The sequence below is a fragment of the Anas acuta genome, chromosome 11 (assembly GCF_963932015.1).
Source record: "Anas acuta chromosome 11, bAnaAcu1.1, whole genome shotgun sequence".
Classification (NCBI taxonomy): Eukaryota; Metazoa; Chordata; class Aves; order Anseriformes; family Anatidae; genus Anas; species Anas acuta.
The window spans coordinates 3,183,821-3,210,535 of record NC_088989.1 but is presented as its reverse complement, the minus strand read 5'-3'; the positions used below and the strand labels follow the sequence as shown (position 1 = coordinate 3,210,535).

General features: G+C 37.4%; 1 long non-coding RNA gene across 3 annotated transcripts in view; it reads right to left on the bottom strand.

Annotated features, from left to right (window-relative positions):
- Positions 1-10,284: 10,284 nt before the first annotated feature.
- The window catches only part of LOC137862512 (uncharacterized), a 96,191-nt gene continuing 79,760 nt past the window's right edge, over positions 10,285-26,715 (bottom strand). Inside the window, exons 5-8 of one of the 3 annotated variants that reach the window (XR_011100343.1) lie at positions 19,331-19,389; positions 18,282-18,406; positions 16,224-16,354; positions 10,285-15,122 (exon numbers count right to left, since the gene is read on the bottom strand). This is a non-coding gene — a long non-coding RNA (uncharacterized lncRNA). The other 2 variants (XR_011100341.1, XR_011100342.1) reach the window with 2 other exon arrangements.

The window sequence follows — 26,715 nt, the reverse complement described above, 5'->3', positions numbered from 1 at the left end:
AGTCTGAATAAATGTTAATGGCAAGTTGTCCAAGCAGTCTTTAAAAATGTTGCCATTATTAGTTTTAGCTCAATATTAACATAGCATTACTCCTAATGCTTCCTGCATACCCACAGTACCACTGGCACCCTCTGTTAGCTGTGGAAACTTGTCTGTATGAGGAATGGATCTTTGTTTTTAAAAGAAAAACCTGTAATATAGTGGAGAAATGTTAGTTTACTCTATAATATCCCCAGACTGATTTTTCTTGATGGAGTGGAGAGCCCAAAGTTATCTGCATCCAATCAGAAAGGGCCTTTATGTAAAACTGTTGCAGAATTAGCGTAGCTGAGATTAACTTGATAACATTGGCCTTATGTTTTGTACACTAAGCAATACTTAACTTAGTTCACAATTTTCCCTTTCCTTTGTCTAAGTTATTTATATACGCACCTAAGTACAAGCTCACCCATTGGATGCTTAAATTAAATTCCAGTGAGACATTGTTTTTATTTACTGCTTTCTCCAATATGTATACACCTTCCAAATCTCTACAGAGCTACATCGATTCCTGTAGTATCATCTTTTCCAGGTTTATTGAGTGCACGTGGTGACTGATTGTCCCTTGATACTACAGGAAGACCTAAAAGATACAAGAATGTAGCTTTAAATAGGCTATAACTTCATTAAGCTACCACCACATCTGGGAAATTATTTGAGACGGCTGGAAATTCTTGACAATTTTTTTCCCACTGGAAAAAAAAAAATGCTGATTTGCCAAAATAAAAACTGCTTGCTGAGTAGAATTTGGTTCAACATATCCAATTAAGAAGAAAAAGGAGCCAGTGTAGTAGCAACTTGATATTATTAACTGAAGATTGTGTTTTTTTCTTGTAATGACAGTTTTTCAAAAATTTAATGAATTTGTAGTAAAAAACAGTTGAATCCCATTAATTTGACTGACCTGACAAAAAAATGGGTGTGGGGAGGTTTTGGTTGAAAATGTGAGATTTACACCCTGTGTCTAAAATGCAATTTTTCTTCCAACTGTTGAAAACTTAGCAGGCAAGGAAACATAATTCATGCTCTGCAGGGAACTTCCTCACTGTGCTGACATGCTGTGGAGACCTTTTCAACCTCTACTCATAGAAAAATGGGGAAATGGGGAAAAAAAGACCTCTTAATGTAGAAGTCATTAACATTCAGTTTTCTTCCTTCTTTGTGTCTTCTGGTTGATGTCTACTTGAGCTCCCTAAGGGTAACTTCTCTATTCTTCACTTCTGGACTTCTGGTTTGATTCCAGTCAGAGGTCTAAATGTCATGACATAATTTAGAAATTCAATTAAATATGTAATCTCATAATGAAAATTTCTCCTCTATCTCATTGCATTATTATCTGTTTTGCACATTTCTTGACTTACCAGCCTCCTTTCCAGAAGCCTGGGGGCTCCTTTAATCTAGGTATGAGCTTACACCAGTCTTAGCCTTGCTGAACATTTCTTTGCCTTAGTTCTATTGAACTTCACATTTTCATGTCAAACTGATATTAATGCATGTCTAGTAAGGGCTTTCCTTGAGATTTACATTGCTGTAATGTCAAGTTCCTGTCAAATTAGTTTGAAAATACAGAGAAAATGCTTGAATTTATTTTAAGTAACATCTGAAACTATCTTTAATTAATAACATTTAAACAAACAAAATAAAATTGCACTTTTACACTCAATAAGGTGCAGGAAGGATAACAAAATTTTTTATTATGCCTTGAGAATCCATAACAAATAACTCCTTCAGCAAAAGAAAAAAAATAAACCAATAGCACCTTTCTATGGAAATTCACAGTATTTTTCTGTTCAACAGTGCATGAAAATACATGTGCTTTTATGAATATAGAAATGAAGAAATAATTTATCAAGCAAATATATACATACTCCTTCAAGAATTCCTATTGCTTTGGAAACATTATTCTTTTTTTTTTTTTTTAACACAGCTTTACTGATCTGTTGTCTGTTGGGTAGATCTAAGATGGGAGAAGAAATACTTTCTTTCATTTTATGATAAAGAAAAGGGAAGAATGAAAAACTAAGCATTAAGATGCCAACATGTGTTTTATCTACTTCAGTTCTGCCTGAGAGAACCAGATTCAGAAGAACAGTTTCACCTTTACAGAAGTTATTGCCTCACCTTCTCTGCTTCTTCTTACAAGTTTTCCCGTGTTCTTCTTTAGCTCTTTTGTATTTTACCTTTTGCAGGAGAGTAAAGCATCTGCTCTCTAACATGACAATGCATTATACAGAAATCAATGCCATCAAGCACCAGAGAGCCCTAGGTCTACCAGACCAAGGGGAATATTTTAAGGGTGATATTCTGCAAGTGCAATGAGATATTTATATGCCTTTAAAACTTATACAACGCCTAGTGGTATCAAAACACCTTCTGAAAATCTGCAGCCAGATGGTTGTTGATAGACAACCTCAACAGATCTTGTCATAGAAGACTTTGCCCCAGCGACTGCCTCTATCCTGATCCCCTCCCACGGGGACTGATCATGGCAAAAACAAATGCCAAGTATTCTATGTAAGTGATACTGTTTTTTGTTGTTGCTGTTGATGTTTATTTGTTTGTTTGTTTGTTTCATTATTCTCTCATCTCTTTTTCTTCAGCCTTAATAAGATGTTCATCAAATTAGACACATTTAGGTAATGACAAAGTTGCTGCAACAGGAGTATCCTCACTTTGTGTAGCAGAGATTGCTCAAACATTTCCAGGAGTTACATTTGGCATGTGCACCTGCTATGACAATGTTATTGTGACATGTGTGTCAGCATCTCATTGTGATACTGCCATTAACGTTCTCAGTAAAGCCACAACGTTAATAATAGATTGAGTAATCTGAGCTATTGTTTTTCCTTTTACATTACTGCTGTACTCCGCAGGAAAATTGCCTGAGACTTTTGTGACTATAATTGTTCTAAAGATTGTGTTTTTAGTAAGGTGATTGCATTTAGGTTAGACTGAGCAACACATAGTATTTGCAGTAGGAAAGAGATGGATGGATAGAAAGAGACTAAACAATATATCTTTGCAGTTTGGGGAAAAGATGTGATTATCCATTTTTCTTTAGCAAAATACAAGAATCATAATAATTCTTCAAGATATTGACTAGGAGCCGAAGGCTAGAGCTGTCATTTTGTGGAAATAAAATGCAGAGTCTGTCAGGAACTATTTTACTTCCAACTCCACGGTCAGCTGATATTCTTGACCCAGTAAATGGAAAGGTCATAGTTAAAATACAAAGTGGCTACTACTTTAAACAGCAAACATAAAAGGCATTTAGCTCAGCAGAATATTATTTCTGAGCCTTGTACATTGACAAGAAATACAAGAGTTTCCTGTAACCTCTTTGTAGTTTGATGTAAGCTTTATTCTTATGATGCAAACAGGGTTATTCTTGCTACTGGTGATATGGAATGGTACTTCTGATGCTTACTTTTCTTTTGTAAATACACTTTTTTTAAAGAAGAAAGTGTACTGTCAATAGGTGTTTGTAATGCTCCAGGTCATATTCAGCATCACAGCCTCTTGGCTTTCTGGGTTTGGACGCAGGGCATCTTCTGGGATGTGCAATTGCTTCTGCAGCCTGCAGGGCACCTCCCTGATGTTCTGCAGCCCTCTGCATTGTCTTACCATGCAGCAGGGAGCCCCGCAGCCAGCTATGTAGTTGGAGGCAATGGGGTAGCTGCTTAGCTCTCCTGTTCAGCTCCAAAATCCAGGTAGCAAGGCACCTGCCAAGCACATGCCTTGCACGCTCACTCAGATGCTGTGATTGTGGAACAGCTTGTTTCAAAGGCTGCTCCTCGTGCTTCTGGAGTGGTTGTTAGACTGACAATGTTCCAGAAACACCTGACATGAGGCAATAAGGCAATGCATTGCAAGTACCTGGCCTGTCTGGACAGACGATGAGTTGCGGGGGCCTCTAACTCCTGCTGGGTTTGGCCCTCTTGGGGTTTTCTGTCTGTGTCAGGGGTCCAGCAGGGTGCACAGAAATGTCCCACCTAGGGGTACACCCCCTACTGAGGACAAAGAGTCTGCTTTGCTGTTGAGATCTAAACTTCAGGCTTTTTAATTTAATTAGGGCACTTAACCAGTCTACTTTAAAGGCAACATTGATCAGTTCTCTGTCCCCAATATTATTCTTATTTCTCTGAGAGATGATATCTGAGAAGGCAGTGGTTTTGTCTAAATACAGAGGTTTTATTTATTTGACACTCCCCTCTCTTCCCCCCTTAAAAAAAAAAAAAAATCACTTAAGTTTGTGGAAAGCTATCAGATGGAGACATATATCAGAGCAGCAAGGGTATTGCTATTTGATTTCTTTGATGTAGTTTCTGCTTGTACATTTCCCAAAGCAAATAAAAACAGATTGGGATTGAATTAGGGGGTTTCACACTGAGTTCTGTATTGGTTAATTTAATAGGTATAAAATTCCCCTAATTAATTAACCCCATACAATTGTATAGCAGTTTGAAACTTCTTTGTCATGTATACAAGCAGTGTACCTGTGGTATGCCAGCAGTGGCTTTCTGAACATTGTCGAACATGGAGTAAGTTTGATTATGTCCATGTTTATTTTTGTTTTTGTTTTTAATCTTTATCCGTAGTTTTTGGGGGACTAAGGGAAGAAAACCTTTTGGGTGACTTGATAGGCGTGCACCAACTGAGACATCTAAAATTACTTTTAAAGTATTTATTTGTTTTTGTCTAATTTTACAGTTGGGTGCCTTGGAAAAATCTGCAGAAATTAGGTTACCAGCTCACACTGACCTTCAGTGCAAGGAGGCTCTATAAATCTTATAGGTGTTTAGGATTTCCTGTGGTATTAGGAACATAATTAAATGACATGAATTTTGGGATCATGAATTAAGCATTGGAAACAATCATTTAATAACTGGATCCTGATATCTGTGATCAAGCATACTTTATTTTCCATATTTTCTTTGCAGTTCAGGGAAGGGTGACAGTTACTAAATGTATGCATTCAAAGAAAATGCACTTGAACACATAGAGAAAACTAAAATGGGATTTTGGCCCAGTGGAGCCTTATAGTCTTCTGTGTGCAGACTGAAAATGATCTCGATTTCTGTTTCCATTTTTAATCAGAGATTCAATGTAGTAGCTGTGTGGAGTTCCCTGGTTATACATGAACACAGCAGGATTGTACCAGGGCTCTCAGAGTTCCCAGCTCCAGAAGAATTTCCCTCCACTGTTCTACAAAGATCCTGTATCTGAATTACCCCAGATGTCTGTAAAAATGCAAAAAACGTTTTGCATTTAAGTTAAGCATTTTGATAACGCAGGCAACAAGGACTGTTAAATCTCATCTACTATTATGAATATAACAGTGACAAATACTGGTAATACTTCAAAGGAAGGTCAGAACTCCAAACAGATTACTTTGGAGCCTTCAGCTCAGGCATTTGCTCTCCAAAGCATGAATATATGGGGGTACAAAATTTAAGGATATTAAGTTATTTAGCCTCGGAGTCTGACTTCATGATAGACAGTGGCACTGAATTCTGCAGCATGAAGCTTGATTGCATACCATAAATAGTGCATGTATGCCTTATTGAATACATGACCTAATTTCATTTATATTGAGAATACATCTGGAATAAGAACTAGAAGAAAGTGGGAAGTTTTCCTTCCTTCCTCCCTCTGCCACCCCCCTCCCTTCCTTCTTTCCTTCCTAAAAGAACTTTTTTCACTCAACTTTTCAGATTTCTGCAAAAGAAATTGTCTCTCATCTCTTCAAAAGTCTTTTGCAAGTCTCCACTTGCTATTGTGAGTAGAATGTTTTTTTCTATTCCCATTTTTTGGATAAGTTTTTTTTTTTGGGACCATCATGGAAGTGGGACACTCAGATAATGTTATTCACTATGTTTTGAATTTCCCCACAAAGCGTTTCTCTGTATTTTTCAATATATCAGCAGAACAAATATCAGCACTGAAGCAGCAAGAAAACTGATAGCATTTGGAGATCATCTCGTGGAGTATTGGATATTCAGGGCTGTATATTGCCCAGCAATGAAAAGCTGACATAATATCCTATGTTATGAAAATAAAAGCACTAACCCTATAAGTTGTCCCACAGAAAAGACCCAGTGTATTTTGTTGGGTATTATAGAAATAAGGGTTTGATTTGGCTCCTGCTGCCAGGAACGATTCTTTGCTAGAAGACAGAGCAGTGTCCTCATACTCACATTATAGTTGACAACCCAAATATATCAGAGCAGCACAGCCAGGATCTGTGGCCCCAGAACATTCGGTATGTGAACTCATGGAAAAGCGTATTTTTATTTTATTTTAGTTAAACATTGGTTAGGACCAATGTTTAATTAACTTTAGCTTTGGCTGCTTGATTGTGGCTGTTGGGACATGAATACCAGCTCTGATTGAAAGTCTGTGGTTTTGTTATTTGCTCATATTTTTACCTCCCTGATTGAACTTTATCTCTCTGTTGTGCTCTTGAGAACACTTGGGGGCAGTGGATATTCTGTTCCACAACGAAGACTGCTTATTTTGGGAAAGAGGGAAATAAGAGTGAAGCAACAAATAATAAATCTGGAGCCAGTTCATTTTAGATATTTTAATGTTCTGCTCTTCAAAAAGAAAAAAAAAAGTCTTTAAAAATGACAAAAATACTTCAAAATATATGTACGTCAGGACCCTCAAATGAAACTTTATTTTTTTTTTTTTCTTGTACTGCTTTGCACCAGGAAATCTGTTCTGAAAATCTGTGTGCTGGGTGAATCAGCTCACCAGCTCCATCCTGTCCCCTGCTACACTGTTAGGGGATTTCTTCCCCCATCAGGTCTGGCAAAGGAACCTCCTCTGGAGAAATAGCTGCAGCTGTCCAGTTAAGATAGGTTTGAGACAGGTCTCATTATAAACAGCAGGTGTGATGGGGTCAAAAAATTTGAAATTCTAGCTCTGCCCAAGTGCAAGGAAGAGCAAAATCTGCAGCTGTGTTTGTAAAGTAGTGAATGTTGCACTGAATATGGAAATCACATCACCTTCTGTTTCTTTCTTTAACATTTTTCTATGTATAGTGAGAATAGAATATGAGTTGCTGGGTAAAGGCCATAAGAGCCTTCTGAGTGTACAGATATTATGGCAGACTTCAGAAGTCTGACAATTCCCAATGCACTCTTTAATAAAACCTGGCATGGAACCGTAGAGTAATCTACCTGTCTTTGCTCTAGAGCCTAATACTGTGGGTTACATCAATAAGGTCTGAGTCATTCTTGTCACTGTGAAGATTGTCTTTTTGATGCCTGTATGGCTCTGAACACTCATTGGAAATTCATATTGACTGGCACTGGGTTGTACTGAGTATTTGGATACTCAACAGATTTTCATGATGATCTTAAATAAGTTATGCATTTAAGTATATCGTATATCATAAGATATCTACGTATCTGGACAATTTCAGCTACTGAATGCCCTGCTGGTGCCCAGCTCTGCCTCACCTCTCAGCTGCTTGGCCTCCAGGGAGCAGGAACCCGCACATCCCAACTCCGGCAGTGAATGCACTCTGCAAATGTGGCCATCCTCCTCCCTTCTGCTTATTAAACATTCATTATGGCACAGTTAATGCAACACAGCTGCATGTGGTAAAGTTGGTAGTTGTGCAAGCATACAAAGATATACGCCTCAAATGTTTTTCCAATGACATTATTTTCAGCACTTATCTATTGCTAAAACTTAATATATGGCCAGACATCGTTATTTTTAGAGCCTTTTTAACATGCATTCTGGACACAACGGAAACGATATTTTAAAAATATTTACATATATTACAAGAAATATGCAACAGCATTCCCTGAACTCAGTAACAGCCACAATCTGGCTTTACCTTTAACACTGCATCTTTATTATCTTAATGATGCAGTTTCCATGCAGACAAAAGACAGAATGACTTTGATGCAAGCTTTGTGCATATGAATATTATTGGCAGAAGCCCTTTGTTTCACCTTTAGTAGGAAAAGGGAGAAAATATGAAGGAAGTTCCATAGCATTTACAAGTTAGCAGAATTAGGATTTTGCTTTTGTAATTTTTTGTTTGGTTGTTTTTCCCTGTTGCTTGAAAAAGTGGCATTTGGGGCTCATGCTATGCTGATTTAGCCTTGCCAAAGTCTATGGAGTGCTTTTATGTTATTACACAGCCTGCGCTGATTCTGGGAGGAGTACAGAGAGATAGGCAGGGTAGTTGCAATAGGAATTATGTCAGATTTTGTATTCAGACAACCTGTAGTTGCGGTTCTGACATCATTGTTCATAAACACACTCTAGGAGCCAGCTGAAGTGGTTTCCTGCTCTGCTCTCCTGAAGCACTGGGGTCAGCAGGGTGGTGGAGGGCAGTGTTTTGCAGATCTTCCTTCTACCTTGGAACCACCCCACAGGACCTGCACTAGGATGCCTTTTGCCTTCATGTTATACACACATTAAACAGATTTGAAAGATCCCATGCCAAATGAATATGATTCTAGACTATTCCAAAGATATTCAATTGCTTAATAGAGAATGCATTTTGTCTTGGTGTGTTGGCATTATATGTTGAAAATAACTGAGCAGGTAGCAGGGACTGTCCTCACATTTATTCCAGCTGCTGAGGTATCATAGTAATTCTGCATTCTTGGTTTATGTGTATTTGATGGCATTTTACTTGAGAAGCCACCCAAACCAAACAAACTGATGTGGTAGATATGTAAGCGTGCAACACAGGATGACGGATAGTTTGAGGAGAAGCTGGGCTCTCCTTTTCCAAGCCTCAGTATCGTCAGGCTTAAAGGATCAAAATTTAATAGAATCTGATGGACTCCAGCCCTGGATGAAGTGCTTATGAGACTACAGAATATGACCTAATTTACTAATCAGACACAATGAAGAATAAAGTCTCCGGAGAGAGAAGAGAAAATTTAACAATGGAAAAGGATGAAGAACAGAAGAGAAAATGGGAAAAGGTACAGGAGATATAATCTCATTTCAAATAAATTATACATGTTTGTCTTATTGCAGGTACTTCTCTTATATCACATGCTTTGCTGATCTCATGTACTCCTCACCATAAAAAGCTGCTCACAGGTACAGTGATGTTTCTAGAAGGTGAGTATATGTATGTCAGGAGAAAAAATAACGCTTGAATTGAAGGATGATTTAAGATTAGTCTTCTACACTTCTGTGTAAGATTGGATCTATTGTAACCTTCCTAAACCTTTGTTACCTTTGTAATTTAAACTGACAGGTTAAATGCTAATGCAATTGATAGGGGTGAACAACTGGTCAAGGAACAACCTGATCTGACTGTATAATGCATCAGAGAATTGCAAAAATATGCAGGTCAGATGTAATTTTGACAGAAAATGGCTCGCTGCAAGGGTTTATGTTTCCCTGGATAGTCTTAAAAAGAGTTGGACTATAGTAAGTACCACATTGCTTGAAAAAAATATCAAGTTAAATTTAATGGAAAAAATCCAAGTTCTCAATATCCTCAGATTTCATTATCAGTTTTTATTGGAGCTGGGATAATAAGATTATAGAATTAAAAGAAAAGTTATACCCATTTTCTTCAGCCCAGCAGTCCCAATGTGAAAAAAAGAAAGCGACACTCATTTCTCACCATAAATACACACTGGAAACTACCTGGAAGAAGAAGAGGCTTCTGACCACATGCAGTCTGACTTGGTCCTTATTGAAGTAGAAACTCTGTTACTTCAACAGGCACTGGGCCATGGCAGTTCCTGGTAACGGTAGGCAAAAAGACATTATCTTGTGAATTAATCCTGGAGTTAATGGTTTTCCACTTGGCATAGCATATATGACTGGTGTTCTTGTTCTAATTGAGTGCCCTAGCAGCTGCCCACAGAATCAGCTCTCTTTTTCAGGTGTAACATATTTAAATGAGACAGTAACATCTGGGAAGATTGAGGGCAGTTCAGGTTAGACTACCTTATTTGTGGTTTAGGGAGCTTACCCAAAAACTAAGAGAGACACGTTTAAGTTGCTCTGCTGACTGGCCGAGATTAATTTGTAGCAGAAAGAAAAGGCTATGTACCCTGGAATGGAGAGTAGGCATCTTGTCCAACACTTTACTTATTTCCTTATTTTATCAAAATGTGCGCTTAAAAAAAACAGCAGTGTTTTGGAATATAGATGTGCTGGTTTCAGGGGACTATTTACTCCAGCATTAACCAGAAAGACACTGCTTCTACCAACACGCTGGGGAAGTAGCTGTTCTCTGAAACCTTCCCATCAAGAAGGGAGTGGGTCTCCCTCCTGATTTGTCTTCTGTGACATTATGCTGATGCATTTTTGGTAATATAATGCTCAGACGAGAGTTTGTTTGTTTGTTTTTGAACTCTGAAATGCCAGGAATTGCTCACGCTGTGCTACCATCAAGCCCTCGCCAGCTTATAGAGGTGGAGGGAACACACTCCAACAGGAAGCAGGCAGCACAAAGAGAGGGAAAGAATAAACATATAACTTCTCCCCTTGAAAAAATAATGTACTTTTAACATTTTGCTTTTTTTTTTTTTTTTCCTACTTCACTTTTTCTTTTCTACTTCTCTCTTTTTCTTTTTTTTTTCCTCAGAAAACTTGAGGGATGAATTTCTTCCATTGCCTGTGCAAGTGTTCCCTGTATTCTTCATCCATATAAATGTTTGAAAAAGGAAATAGAAATGTAAATTGTCTCAGTGTTTTTAAAAACCCTAAAAATAATAATTCATAGACTACCCTATGAAATGGAGCTGTCCTCACTGCTTAAACCTGCAGAGTAGGTTAGCATAACATGAAATCAATTATTGCTCTGGACACATAAAATCCGTTAGGTTTAATGCTTTACTGCGTTATCTCTTGTGAATGTTTGATTTCCAATCGTTTGTGTGAAGCTCTAGAAATACAGAGATATCAGACAGATTCAGGGCTAAGAAACGTATTTGACTAGCCTGAGTTACAATGTGAAATCTGGAATGAGTAATGCACCCCGTGAACATGACTCCCTTTTTAATCAAACATTTTCTAGTCCCCTAAAGAAACACAGAACACAAACTACAGAGCAGATATTGAACTTCTATTCTGCATTGTCATAATTGTGACACCATTTCATTTCTTTCTCAGCTTGTCTGGAACCAGCTCTGCTTTGGCTGGAACATTATTGTTATAATTTTATTTTTTTTTAAATTTATTTATTTTTATTTCTGTTCAGAGAGAGAGAATCAGAAATACAAAAGAAATGCCTTGACTTTCACAGCTCTTCTGTCTACTACTAAGCTTTAGTATGTACTTAGATATTATACACAATGAAAACAATAATTATTACAGTCTTTCCTCTGTTATGTGCTTTATTATGTGACCTTGTTATGGCTAAGATTGCAATCTGACAGTTTGCATTGCATTGGCAGCAGTAATTCACTGACAACAAGTCCTTGACTTGGGACTCTAAAACTGATGGATTAAGCAAGTGTTAAGGATGGTGAAGTACTAATACTGTGGTAATGGGCACTTTAATATCCCCAAATATCTCAAAAGTAAAACCAAAACAATCCATCGGGGCTCTCAAATCATTCAGGGGCAGGTTTGAAGCTCTCGGTCACTTGACAGCTTTGCTCTATTGCTTGTAATGCCAGAAACGTCAGCTGCCTGTGGTCCATAATAATTTGGTACAAAGAGTAATAAAAGCATAGAGCAGGAGAGGTATTCATCATGGCATATTTCAAGGTAGAAATGACAATCCTGAATTGATTCATTCTCTGAAATAAAAACTCCATGCTTAGCTCCTCTTAAAATTAAATAATAAAAAAATAAAGAAAGAAAGAAACCAGGATTTATCCTCAAGATCAACACTCCTTTTCTTTTAGAAATTACATCCTAGACAATAAGTAATCACTATGTGCCAACAGACCTGTGAATCTGATTTTAACTTTCAGGTAACATATTAGGGCTATAACCAAATCTGAGGACTATTATCATAGCAAAATGACTGTAATGCTTCAAGGCTATAATAGTCATCACCTTTTTATCATTCATATTACCATCAGGCCAAGAAACAATGAATTTCTTTAATGTTATTCTACCATAACCTTTAACTATATGCATTATTTCAAACATCTGAAATAATACTTTATATGGCACAGCAGAACAATACATCTGCCACTCACTGCGCACTACAGTTTGCTAAATCCAGATGAGTGCAAATGTTTAAATCTGTTCTGCATATCATGGAAATACATCTATTCTTTCTATCATAGTGTGGAATGATCTTTATGGGATTCATAAGTTGAAGGAACATCAATAGAAAATATAAGGTTTGTACTTAAAGTCAATGAAAGCTCTTTCAGTTATATCACCATTATAAAATTGTCCTTCTTACCTGGTTTTGGGAAGGCTTTACATGGCTAGCTCTCACACACTTTATGTGGAATGTAAAACATAAATATTCCAGGGGTTCACTATATAAATTTGTTTGTGATATACCTTTCCAGTGTCCTTTGTGTTCTTTCATGAAATGTTTATTCCTGTTATATCAAGTAGGTGCTAATGCATAATACCAGCACTACACGTAGACCATCTTGATAAATAATCATGTGTATGCTCCAGTGGTTTTGTGCATAAATGCTCCTATATATAAGTTGCTACAGCCCTGGGCCCTGAATGGATCAAATTTGTAAATACAGCACTATATTTCTTACCTCAGTTGAAGTGTATTATGATAGCAGTACTGGCATTTATCTACACTGTTGATATAAAGGTTGCTAGCCACACAAGCAATGCATATTGCATTATGAAATTCTGTAATAAACTGCTTGAATTATTACCAGAGATGGAGGATCTTGCAAAACATTGCATGAGGCCCAAGTTGAAATGTTTGCTTCTGACTACACAGTGCTTTGGATCAGGCCTTTGAGAATACTACCTATAAGACAACAGGCTTGAAGAACTTGTGATTTCTTCAATGTCATTATGTCACCCTGAAAACTAGATGCTTTAGTTCAATGAAAGGTCTCAGCAGTATGGAATTGGTTTTTGGTGAAGTTTAGCTACTTCCAAGAATTTGGAAATTTCATTTATGTGGCATGAGGTATGGCTTTCCATTGTACTAAAATGCTTAATGTAATTGTGAGCATGCAAGCAGGATGCAAAAGCTTTGGTTCTTCAGTTTGGTGGGACTGGCTTTATGCTTCTTCTGTTAGGAAACTTGTCCAAGAGATCTTTGTTTCCAGGATCTGCTTGGAGCTTCAGCATCCACCACCAGGGAAGGCTCCAGCTTGGATCCCGTGGAGGAGAGCTGTGATGTTCAGCCTGAATGAAAACTAATAGTGCTCCAAAGCTATCAGTTGTTCCATGTCTCCTCTGCTACAGCACACAGCTGGTGGTGACACGGAAATGTGATCTTAGAAATCTAAATTTATTGGAATATTTCTCAACTGCATTAAGGAAAAGGGATTCAGATTTAAAGGGCACAGGCATAGCATAAGGGGCAGCTATTCTTCTCTTACTGAATGAGCAAAAAATTATTGAACTTCAGTCTAATTTTTCTGTGATTTCTTTTGTGACCTTTTACAAGCTACACAGAGTCTGCCCAAGGAAATCACAAAATGATTTCTATTGGCTTCAATGGATGAGAGATTAAGGTTCTAATTTCTCTTTGAATCAGTGTTCTCATTAGTAAATTACCAACCTCAAAGCTTAATGTTTTTAATGCTCTTCAGTATCCTTGAAGGGAAAGTGATAGTGGAATGTTAACTGTCCTCGTTGACAACAGCTATACAGCATACAAATCTAGATTAATATGAACATTTCACTGGCAGTGACAGCACTGTGAAATCTGTACCTGCGTTCCCTCTACCCCAGACGAAGAACTAGGCAAGAGTCAAAAAGATTAAACGTTATAGCTAAAGAGAAAGCTGATTTCTCAGCAGGTACCTTGTATTTCCTGCAGGTTTTACTATATTTTAAGACAGATTTTCCTTTGCTGTCATCAGAACCTCTGCTGAACTACTAATTTCATTCACAGAGTTAATCAGCAAGTTCACTTCACCTGGATTTGAAATTTCTGGATCTGAATATTCACTTTCTTACAGTACTCACAGGCTTACAATGTTCAAACACCATTATGAACTAAAAGCTCAAGGAGAAGTAAAAGTTCTTCGTGCTCACAGTGGTCATCTTATATACAAACCTTTTAAAGGAAAATGTGAAAATTTCAAAGTGACCTTCAGTGGAGAAGAAATGAACAACTGATGGTGAATTTGCTGGTGAGCTAAGTATTTCAAAGAAGGACATTTTTGAACATTCCCAGCAGAAAATCATTAAATCTGAGTGATAAAATGGGTTTACTTTAATTTGCTAGCTTGGATGTTCATGAACAATTAGCGGATTGTGGAAAATATCAGTCCACAGCTTGAAGCAAGGCTTGGATAATAACTGTATTAACCCACTTAGACTGTCTACCAGCAGTTTCTGTTATATTGGTTTTTATCATATGATATTTGCATCACAGGAAAGGCAACTTTTATATTGTTTAGTGCTATGGGCTAGACCCACTAGAGTATTTCTATCTCTGTAACAGTGATTTTGGATGTGAATGCTTAAATGAGCGTCCTCAAAACCTCTGCTCAGATATGACCAAGCCCTGGAGTTACTGGCTGCTGCTCTGGCCAAGCAGATGAGCCTGTGTCACAACTGGCAGAGCTGGCATTCCCTGAGCTGCCATGCCTGAAGGACCCAAGCCAATAGATGGTGAGATCTGGACTTCATGCAAAACACAGCACCTTGTGTCCTTCTCACCTAGAAGGAGATTAATTGTGCTGCTGGCCCACAAAGAGACAGACTGGGGTTGAGCTCTGTCTCTTGGCTGAGAAGGGTTCGGTTCCTACCTCTGCTTGTTCCCCCAGGACTAGGCCACTGGTTACGAGCAGGGGGGACTTCTTGGTGTTTCTTTGAAGCTGTTCAACTTGCCATAAAGTCTTCATGAACTCATTGGGGTAGGGCTTGGAAAGCAGCTGTTTTCCTCTTCCAGTGTGGGTGCTTTAATCTGCGGTCACCTCAGCCACGCTCACCATGGAGTGCTAAATCTTGCCTTGCACCTGTAGAAAACTCTAGATAAATCTAGCTTTGGTATAATCCATTATTTGGAATAAATACCTATCTCCCTCATTCCCACACTGCTCCATAACAGATTGATTTTTCCACCACCAATTAAAAAACGATTCTTGCTCCGTCTCACATATGTTCATTCATACCAAGCCTTTCAAAATATCTACACAACTCCAATATACTCTTCTTAGCCCTCTATGCATATGATTAACCCAGCCTTTGACTCAGTAGTTATCCAAAATCCCCCAGTGGCAGATTCAATTGTATACTGGGTGAATGGGTGTCTGGTGCTATGCATAAATTTTGTATCAAATGACTCCATCCCTTTATTGGTGATAACTAGAATGGTAATTCTTAGACTGTGACAGATGGTACAGTTATTTTGGAAGACTTAGATGTCTAAGAGTCTAGGCAGCAGATGAACAATAGCTTAAAAATATTAGTGATATCTACATAGAAAATTAAATTGTGTGAAAGTCAGGAGAGGCTTCAAAACTTGACCAAGGGGCAAAATTAGGGCAGGTGTGGTAGAAACAGATGTACAAGTCTGAAAAGATTGAAAGCCTTTCTGGTATACCATTATATTGTCACTGATGGGATTATAGGTACCCACTTGTCTATATGGTTATTTTATTTTCCCTTGGTCAAAACACGCTTTGAGACACAATCTTGAGCTGACTGGAGCACAGTGCTGTTCTCACAAAGAGGTTTCAGTAGATCTTTCCCCTTTCCACTGACATCATGACACATGGTATAAATCACAACCCTTCTTTCTTCCTACTATTACTCGGTATTGCATGTGATTGAATACTATTGTTTTCAAAAATCATTCAGGTACTGCCTGCACAGTCTGAATATCCCAGCTGGAACTGCATAGGTTAAGGCCCAAATCAATCCTGCCTTTTACCAGCCTGGGGAGCAGGCAAACAGGTTTCTTACAGAAAGAGTATTCTGACCAGCTTAAAGGAGAAAAAGGGTACAGCCCTAAATATTCAGATTCATTTCTTGCATTGCTCACATTTCTGATTTTATCGATTTTGCATATTAGGCAATTATTTTATCACTAAAGACAATTGTGCACATGTATGTACACTCATATCTTGCACAAAAGTATCTTCATAAATAGTTCTGCTATGCAAACACATCAGTAGTCCCCTGGGTGAGGGGGTGGAGCTGTGTATCCAGCAGAATTTCTTGGCAATGGGTCCTTATAGCTTCATCCCTGTGAGAATAGAATGTACCTTTTCAGTAAATTAAAAAAGAAACCTCCATCTTCGCTGCAGAGTATCACCTGACATGCTTGTTGATTTACTCAACTTATTTTTCATTCCATAATTCTTCCAGACTGTTCAAATGATCTCATCCTGCATTTGTTTGATGAAGGTTACCAATCTGGAAAAGCCATCTACTTCCACCTTCATTATTATGACTGATATTTCTGCTGCTCTGTTTACTTGCCTTTAATCTAATCCAAGGCTAACATTTGTTTTTGGCCTCATCCACAAGGAATTCAGCAATACACTTCCCCCCATCCCCACCTAAGCAGTGGGAACTTCTGCATGGCAATGAATCCTTTGCCTTGAAGTAATTTAACATTTTAACTTCTGATCTGGAGGTGAATCAAGAACTGTGGAAATAGCATGTGGCATAGTCAGGACAACTCTAACTGCCCCTCAGTGGTCACCGATTTCAGCCACAACCTGAGTAATTGATCATGAGAATCATTTCAAATGGGTGCAAAGTGAATATGAGCAACTGTTCTCCTTTAGTGTTCATTATCCCAACAATAGTTATGGATTAGATCCTAGTCCTGGGTGCCAGTAGGCAACATGGGCAGAACAGAATCATTCCTAAGGTATTTTAAAAGCCATCAATTTTCAAAAGTGTGCTATGTTGAATTAAAGCTTGTCCAAACTATTCAACCTGGTCATATTTCTTCACCATCAGTATTGTATATGTCATCTGTTGTTTCTCCACCTGTTAATCTGTCTGTGCTCTAGCTGTAGATTTGATTTATAAAGATGCCTATATCTTTTTTGCTACATGCGACCAAAGCAGCTTTATTTTTTTTTTCTATCATTGTTTGTCTTTTCATGTTACATCCACCTATTAGTCTAAATTTTGAAAGACAGGAAATATAAAAAACTAATTCCCACAACTGTCACTCACACATTTCTACCTTTTCATCACAACACAACAGGACATTGTTCACGTACATATTTTGATTTACAATTTTTCACCACCCCTATTCATTGCTATCAAAAATGAATTTTTAACCGTGAGTGATATATATAAACCTGATGATTTGTATTCATAATCAGCTAAGGTTGTAAGAAATCTCCTGCTGTGGTTAGTCAAGGTAATGCAGACATGAGTAAAATTACTTTACTCATAACCTGCAATAATTTTAATAATGTTATTTCTAGTTCTTTCAAAGTTCTGAAAAATGTTAGTCAGATAAATGGTCCCTTCTTCAAATATCAGCTTTGCATTGCATTTATCAACTCCAGTAGGGTTTGTTTTGGATTTGGTTCTGGTTTTCATATCTTTGTGCCTGGATATGTCTGCTCTTCAGTTGTCTTAGTATGTTCCAATACAGTAGCAACATTTTCCCTTTACTGCCTCATTTAACCTATGCAATAAAGATGCTTGTCGTGTCATAAGTAAGTATTTTCCCTAGAAATTTCTATAGAAGTTCTTGTCAAACTGGATGTTTTTATTGATTTTTGAATTGGTATTAACAGGTGTTTTTCTGCCTTATTTTTAACAATTGACTTTTAGACCTTCACATTTCTTGAAAGAAATATTGCTGTAAGTTGTGATGACCCAATGTAATCTTGACCTGCTCTTTTTCTTCATCTTTTTTTTTTTTTTTTTTTTCTCTCAGTGCTCCAGTATCCTAATAGCTTTTCTTATACTCCTTACAATTAGTTCACAGAAAATTAGAAGAGATAATGGTTAATGGACAACTGCCATTCACCATCAGTGAAGTGCTACAAATGAAAAGGCTATTTCAGAAGCCAGAGAAATAATATTACGTGGATAATAAGCCATCTACAGTTGGGGAAAAAAATGTGAGGAAACTGAAATTTTCCTCAGTCAAGACTGTTTTCAAAACTTGAGAATAATCATCTCTGTGTTACACTCACTCGGGTCAAATCTTGAAGAACTTTTCTAAACCTCAATACTTGCAGTGAAATGACACCATGTCAACTTAGGCCAGTGATACTGTTAGAAACCATCTCGCGGTCTTTCACAGGCTTGTCTTGAACTCCTAAAAAGATAGAGAAAAAAAACTGTTAAACCTGTGCAATACTAAAGTATATGACCAATATTTATACCCTAACTAACCAGTGTTTTCATTGATGGCCAGCATGCTGAGAGGCCCAGATTACTTTTACTTTTACCAGCACAGAAATCTAAAGTTTTTACCATGTTAGGAAAGTTTTCCATGTATTACTATTGCCTCATTCCTCCAAGATGAAAGGAGAAGAAATAAGAAACAATTTTTTAGTTATTGCATAAATTACTTAACCACATATATCTCCTTCAAGTGATTGCCAGTGATATTTTATAACTATATTTCTGCAACTGTAATTTAACTGGCTTTCATATGCATCACAGAAAGCTCATCATGGTACTACTATCTGAGCATCTTTGAGAAGTGCATGGTTGCCTAACTAATATGTTTTAGCTGTGATCTTTTTGCTTTTGCGTTTACTTAGATATAATTCATGTTTGAATTACACAAAATTCAGCACTTTGAGCTTTTCATGTGAGTATGGAGATGCATTTTGCCACTGTTAAGTTGAATGCTTATGGATACTGACGGCCTCATTTTAATGGCTCAGTACTGTTCATGAGTTACAGGCATTTGCCTATGTAGACACTATCACACTGAGGGTTTTTTTCACTTGTAATTTGGAAAATCCAAAGCTGACGGTTTCGTGATAAATATAATTGACAGAACATGAAGATCAGTTTAGGACATAGCATTCCAGGAATACTGGAGAATAATCCCACTTTTGTAGGTTGCTTATACCCTTGTGGTGTACATTGACAATGCAGAACCTTTTATTCTACTTTTGCTTTTGTTCTAGAAGTAGTCACATCAAATTTAAAGTGGTTACAAGATTTCACATGAGGTAAAACTGGTAAAACTCAGGGCAGAAGAAGGCCACTTCTATTATTTACTTACCTAACCAAGCTTAGTCAGAAATGCCTCTGAATGTGGTTCAGAATGCTGTTTGTCTTCATCTGGGGGGGAAAAAAAAAAAATCAATTCTGTTGTGGAAACACAGTGCACAGCATGGGATCACACTAATCAATTCAAGCAGGCCTTGGTAAAATTATCTACTACTCTGTAATCCAGCAGCATCAAAGCTAATTAATACTTTTCTCAGCTTTAATTAATGTATTAGTGGTTAATATTTCTTTATAAACTACTCATAACTCAATAATCCTATCACATTTGCATTATTAATAGGACAGGTATGTGCCTTTGAGTTGATTGGTCATAAAACCTATTAGCCTAGATTGTAATTTGCCTCCAGTTACCTCCAAGAAAGAGAAGTAATCACTAAAGGCATGATAGCAGGTAACAGATTCAGTGATATGAAGGTCTTTTCAGCTTCAGAGTGACTGTTACTGGAGAATTACAATGACATATACATTTTAAACTTCAAGTGAGTTAGTCTAGAAAATTATAAAGTGTCTAAACCTAAGGACTAAATTCCCTGGATTATGAGATTCCCAAACTCTTTCAGATAAAACTCACACAATATGGGAAAGTTTTACTCTCAGATTAAAACTGAAAAAAAAAAAAAAAAAAGAAAAAGAAAAGTCTAAACACAGGCTTATCCACTCTGCAGAAGAGAGAATTTCCATTACTCTCGTTACCCTACTCCATGTATGTAAAAACCTACTGTGCAGTGCAAGCTTATTTATTTAAATGATTCTGTGGGTTGTTTCAGGTGGGATATGAGTAAATACACCAAGCATTTCTCTAAAGCATGTTAGAGAAGAACAATATTTTGCAATTTCCCTCCTACAGGCTTTGTGTTCTACAAAGAGAAATAAAAAAGTACTTCATCCTTTTCAGCAGCCTTGAAAGCTTTTGCTTATTCATACCTCTTTACAATAGAGGACAGATAATCATCCAGAAAGGGGAAAGCAACATTCATACTTTGTGGAGAGAATACACAGTCAGATGGGTTCCACGTGAACAATAATATATATATATATATATATATATGGAAAAAGCAGTTTGCTCCTTTGGAGACTCATCTTTTTAATGCACTACTTCCACAGGATCTTCTAATTGCTTCTTGTGGGATTGAAGTGTTTTCCCTTGCAATCTCAGTTTAGAAATTTGTTATATCAGTTGGTAGGCTGTTCTGCTTTTTTGTTTTTAGGTTTGAAGAATTATTTTCCTATTTTTATTCTTTTTTTACCCTGAGATATTTTCCCCACATCTCACATTTTCTTGTTCATGTTGTTACTATCAATGAAACTTAAGCTTATATGATGCTGTGAAGCTGAATCCTCTTTTATAGCCATACTTTCTTATACGGTGGAACAGCAGTGAAAGCTGCCAGCTAATCAGTTCTGAAGTCTCACATGTGGGCAGGAAGCTATGTTATTAATTATACAGCGAGGTGTACCTGCATGCCTCATGTGAATTCATTTTCCATTCTGCACTGTATTTCTTTAGTTGCAATATCTTTGTTACAACCACATATAGAGAAAATTAAAGTGGGAAGAAGAACGATATATAAGAAGCCATGCTATGTGAAACCTGAAGCAAAAGACACAGACATCACAGCTAAAAGAGGAGAGACATTCAAGTAGCAATGCCACTATTCCTGGCTGTACAGGAGCTACCAGTCCTGTATTTTTCACCTCATGTGAGGTGAGCTGCAATCAGTACAGGCAGAGCTTTAGTTTTATGCATCCAAACTGCCTACGTATGTACAGGAGACCTCTTGTCTGCCAGGCTAGCAGACATGGTGCAGAGATAGAGTTCTGAAAGGAATGTGGACCACAAGCAATGCTTCCCTGTAGGGCTGAAAAGCTCACACAGGTCAGCATGGTCCAAGGGCTATGAACCTGTGAAGGCATCTTGCAGTGCAGAGCTAAGCCAGTGCCCAAATGTACTTCAGAAAAAAAAAAAAAAAAAAAAGCTCAGTTTTACAGCTCCTGAAAAGCAGAGTATTGCACAAGGTTTTATCATCCACTCATTCAGACAAAGCTATTTATTGACAGCTGCCATGTGAAATTAAGGCCTATAAAGTAATTTAGGCAGTCTTCCATAATGCCAAGAAAATGAGGAAAATAATACACTTTCACCATTTTTCTCAGAGCTTTGAATTAATGGGTTAAAAATGCTCCTTTATTTTGCATAGGGCTGAAAAATGTCACTCATAAATAATGTAGTAACTTAATTTCAACACTTTTCCTCTGTGAAATGTTTCTGAGTAGGTTTAAAAGTATTTCTTTTGAAAAAGTATTGGTGCTTGAGAGCAAATTACCAGATATTGTATCTGCAGATGACAGTTATATACAAACAAGTAATACTGTAAATTGAGAAAGGCTAATATTACCTCTGCATATAGCAATTGAAAAGCATTTAAGAAGTAACTTTAAGGAAAATATTTATAGTTAAAATTAGTGTGTTAGGAATATTTTGTGCAACTGAAGCTCACTTACCAAGTGCTTGAGGAAAGTCATTTTGAAGGACGGAGGCTCAAATAAAAAATAATTATTTCTTAACATGCCAGTAAAATTATTGCTATCACTTGATTGGCTTTAATTAACAAATTCATTGCTTTTTAGGACAGATGATACTGTCTCATCTATACAAAGACCATGCACTCTCATCCTGATATCGAACTGCTCTAAGACAAATTGCCTGTGTTTAACTAAAACATGTCTCAGGATTACATCAAATCTTTTATTTCCCTTGATGCAGTTCTGTTATTTCCCTTGAAGCACTCTGTGTAGAAGGTTCAAACTGCGGCAAAAACAACAACTACTGAGGTAATGTGGAAAGATGCAAAACGAAAATGTGTCCAGATCTCCACTGGAAAAGCAATCACATTTCTGGTAAGCAGCAGAGATCAAATGAGGCAGAAAGAGCCTGACTGCCCACCAGTCTATTAAGGGCAATGAGAGTCAATGGAAGATCAATATGTTTTGGGTACAGCCTTGAAACAGACCTCTAAATGTGCATAATTAGCCATTCTTGGAAGTGTCAGAATAGTTCACGCTAAAACACTCTTGCGTATGTGAGAACATTTGAGAGCACAGCCTGTGCTTACACCCGCGTGAAATGCAGCCTGTCCAGCATGTGTGAGAGGAACGAGAAAAGCCAGAAGAGTGACAACAGCTACAACCTAGAATGTGTTATATGAGTCATTCATGCCTTGGTTTGGTGAGAGGATGAATTAAAACTTCCATGTGCATGCCTGAAGACCAGCTGGTCTGGCCTTCAGTACTGCGAGGGGTTTCCCGGGTGCAGAGCGGCAGCAGAGATCTGTTCCACTTGCAACAACGCACGCGAGAAGCACATGCGTCCTCTACTACATCTGGACAACAGAAGCTCAGAGATCTTACACTTAATTAGAGTTTTAGGATAATGTTATACTGTACATGAGGACTAACATTGCACTGTAAATAAGGACTTGCTACCATCCGGGAGGAAAGCACAGCCTATAATCAAGGAAGTGATCGTTACTGTTTTCTTTCCAAAGCCATATCTCAAGAACCTTTTCTGCTAGGTCATTTCTGAACGTTTGAGGTGCCGAAACTGGGGCTATTGTGAGTTTGGACCCCTGTTTCATTACATTGTAAGTAAGGTTGTACTTTTAGCATTTGGTGGGTTTCCTGAACAGAATCTCCTGTTTTTCAGTTACTGCAGTGCAGAAGGAAAAGCCCTATTGCTTTAAGAAGAATTACTAAAACTCCCTGCATGCCAAGCAAAAACCCACTTTAAAAAAAATCGGCGGTCTATTTATTATCCTCTTGGCGTCAGTGCATAACTCTCAGGAACTCAAAATGAAGCTGTATGCATGGATTGTTTACAAATGTTTGTATCTCTGGCTGCAGACACTCAAAACACACCAATATAAAAAGCAGCTATTGTTCATACACTGCAAATAGGCTTTTACTTTGCAGTTAATAATCCACAAACAGATTTATTCTCTGAATAGTTAGCAATCCTCAGAGCAGCAATATTTTTTTTCAACCAGGCTACGATTTCTGCTTTAATGACTGAAGGAACTAAAATATATGGTTAGGTTTCTTTTTTTCTTTTTTCTTTTTTTTTTTTTTTGCTTTCTTGTGACATTAGATTGGCATTTCAGAATGATCATTAGAAGTCTCTGGTGGTCTTAGAGCAAAAAAAGGAAAATGAAACAAACTGAAAGATATGAAATCTATCTTCACCCCCCTCAGGATGGGAGCGTGCATATATTCTGCTATAATGTATATAAGATTTTATACATAACATTTAGTGCATATGGTTTCCACTACAGGACTCTCAGCCTATTTATTAAAGATCAATTTTTGTGTTATCATTGATCCACTGCGTGCTGGGACTGCTGTCCTTGCTCAGGAGTAGCTGAAGTAGCAGCTGAAGTACAAACCTTTCTTCAGTTCTTTGTGGATTAAGCCCTCATCATACACATAATAAACTTCCTTTGTGAAGATTATATGCCACTGGTAACAGACAAGGAAAAAAATAAATAAACTAAAAAAAAAGAAATGGTTATTGTTAAATGTAATATGTTATTAAAATGTTGAGGAATTACAGAGCAATCATACTCCACTCTGTGCCCAGACAGATACCAGAATTAATAGTCAGACAATCTATTTAAGTACTCAGAAGATAAAAGATGGTAAGTAAGAAACCACATGGATGGTTTGAGAAGGAACCATATCAAGCGAACCTAAAGCCTTTCAGTGATAAAGTAACAGATTATGGATAGGGAAGCAGCAGTAGATGCCTGTAGGAGAGGAGTTATGGTGGGAGATGCTAGGGACACCATTAACATAGAAAAGCAGCCATCAAATCAGGATAAATAAATAGGGATAGTATATTTAAAATAGAAAGTAATTCTTCAAGCCTAGTCATTGGTCCGACCACAGCTGGATTACTCTGGCCTGTCTTTGGCCCAATACTTCTATAGATATATGGATTAATTAAAGGGAATTCTGAAGACAACATACGAAATAGAACTACAGGAAACCTGAACCATGAGAAAAGACTGAAATTACTGAGCTTGTCTGGAAAAGGATGATGAGGAAGGTGAAATGCCTTCACATGAGTGAAAGGTTGTTGTAACCTACATTGACTAGGTCTAGCTCTTTACTTTGTGAGGAGGAAGGCTATGAAGAGTACTCCTTGTCATCAGGGAGAAGATGGGATAATTTCCATTATTAAATTGCAAAGGAAATTTAGGTTGAAAATTTCCAGCCTAACTTTAAGGAGAAATTTAACAGACATCATGCTTTTTCTTAGTTGTAAGAATCAAAGTCCCAGAAAAAAAAAAAAAATTTCAGTTAATGACATTTATCTTAATTTTCTAATCCCACTTCTTATTTTGAGAGCAATGAAGACACAATTCTGATCTTGCACTGCTGATTCTGAGCTCTGATCTCCAAATGTAAACATCTGTAGAATAAGAGCCAAAGGTTTCTTAAAATTGGATGCTTAGCAGCCAACGGATATTTGTTATCATTGTTCATGAAGTCCTGTTCTCATGAGATAAATACACAGAGGCAACTTTTATATTTCACTTTGTTGAATTCATTTTATGAGATCCTCAGGTTTAGTGGTGCTTCATTGCATTATCAGGATTTTTTTTTTTTTTATTATTATTATTATGTTTTCATCCAATTGTTCTTCTATAGATTTATAGTCAAAACAACTAAGGACACATTGTACCTAACCCTTTCATAAAAATGATTGAAAAGTTCAGCTGAATATTCTCAGTGCATTTATTTTCTTGCCATCCTTCACAGATTTATTTCTCTCCATTCCGTCTAAAAATATTGTTTTGCTTAAGAAGAAAAAAAACTATCCTTGTGACAATTTGCATAATATGTTAATGCTGATATGCATCTAGACATCTGGATGGCATTTTAATATCTCATTCTCATTCAAACAACTAGAAACCACACAGATGGTAGAGACAATTTTAAGAGCATTGTTGTAAACAAATAAGGCAGCCAGAAAATCAAACACACTCTAAGATAGGCTTTAGAGCCTCTACTGCTTTCTGTGTGAGAATATGCATATGACATGTTTTGACTGCACGAGCAAGCAGCCCTCTTCAGTTTCAGATAAACTAAGAGGCAAGTGCAAAATTTTTAATTGACATTGGTAATCATTTTATGGGAAACTTCTTACCCTACCCAGCCCAGCATAGCTGGCACCACAGACCATACTCACCACTAGAGAGACATTTGAGGCTCGTGATGCTGCTGGGCAGACTATGTGTTTTATTTCTTCTTATTTTCAATTAGCAATAGAAATATGAATAATCCTGATTGCTTCAGGAAGAAGACATGCCAATTTTGTTTCCATGCTTTACATAGTAATGTACCTTCTAGTAGTTGTCCCTGTAAAAAAATCACCTATAAGAAGTTGCATAGGACTCAGTAATTCCCTGCAGGCCTCTTTAATCTGCTGCTTGTTTGCACCTCCTTATAGGCAGGTAATCTTTCTGAACTAGAGGGCCTACCACAGGTGCCAAAGTTTGGGATCTGTTCAACATGGTTACATAAGAGCTATAGAGCAGCCTTTTCTGTAGGTGGAGCTGATGTCTCACCAGCTGCTGTAGGCTGGTATATCTTTTTGGATTGCATTAAAGTTACTCCTATTTTTATGAAGTGACTCCATAAACTGGTTATTTTTCCTCTTACTATAGTTGTTCCTGGATCTCTTAGCAGTTATGGTCACAAATCCCACATAATTAATTTCACTGACATACAGAAGTTTTCAGGGATTTAGCTGTACTCACTGGAGTACATACAAGATTCCAAGACCTCCTTCTTTTGCTTCATTCCCTTGTAGTCACAGACAAAAAGCAATAGTTCATACTCAATTACTTCTCTGTGTAATTGTAAGTACATCAGAATATTCCAAAAGCTGTTGAATTTTGTAATATAAAACTAGGTATCCAGTCCTTTCATGGGAACCCAAGAAACACCTCAAGCAGTGAATGCCACTGACATATTTGGCAAACGAGTTAAAAATTAGTGCCCAGTATAGCCTAGTTAAATGAAGATCATAGGACTCTCTTGAATTAAAGAGAATGGAATTAGAAACTCATGGAAAGCTGGTGGTAACCTCTTCAGCCTTCTCCCATGCTGAGGACCATCCCCACTACTGGCTGACATCCTTCTCTCCCACAGATGTTTGCTCAGTCTCACACACTCTCACCTCTCTCACACTTTTCCATCCTGTAAGAACTCATTTGCATGTAAGTTTGGTGGCCCAGACTGAGCCACGAGCCAGGTAGCTACAGTGGATTGAAGCTTGTCACTGAGACTGGAACTGGGAGCCCTAACCCAGAACAA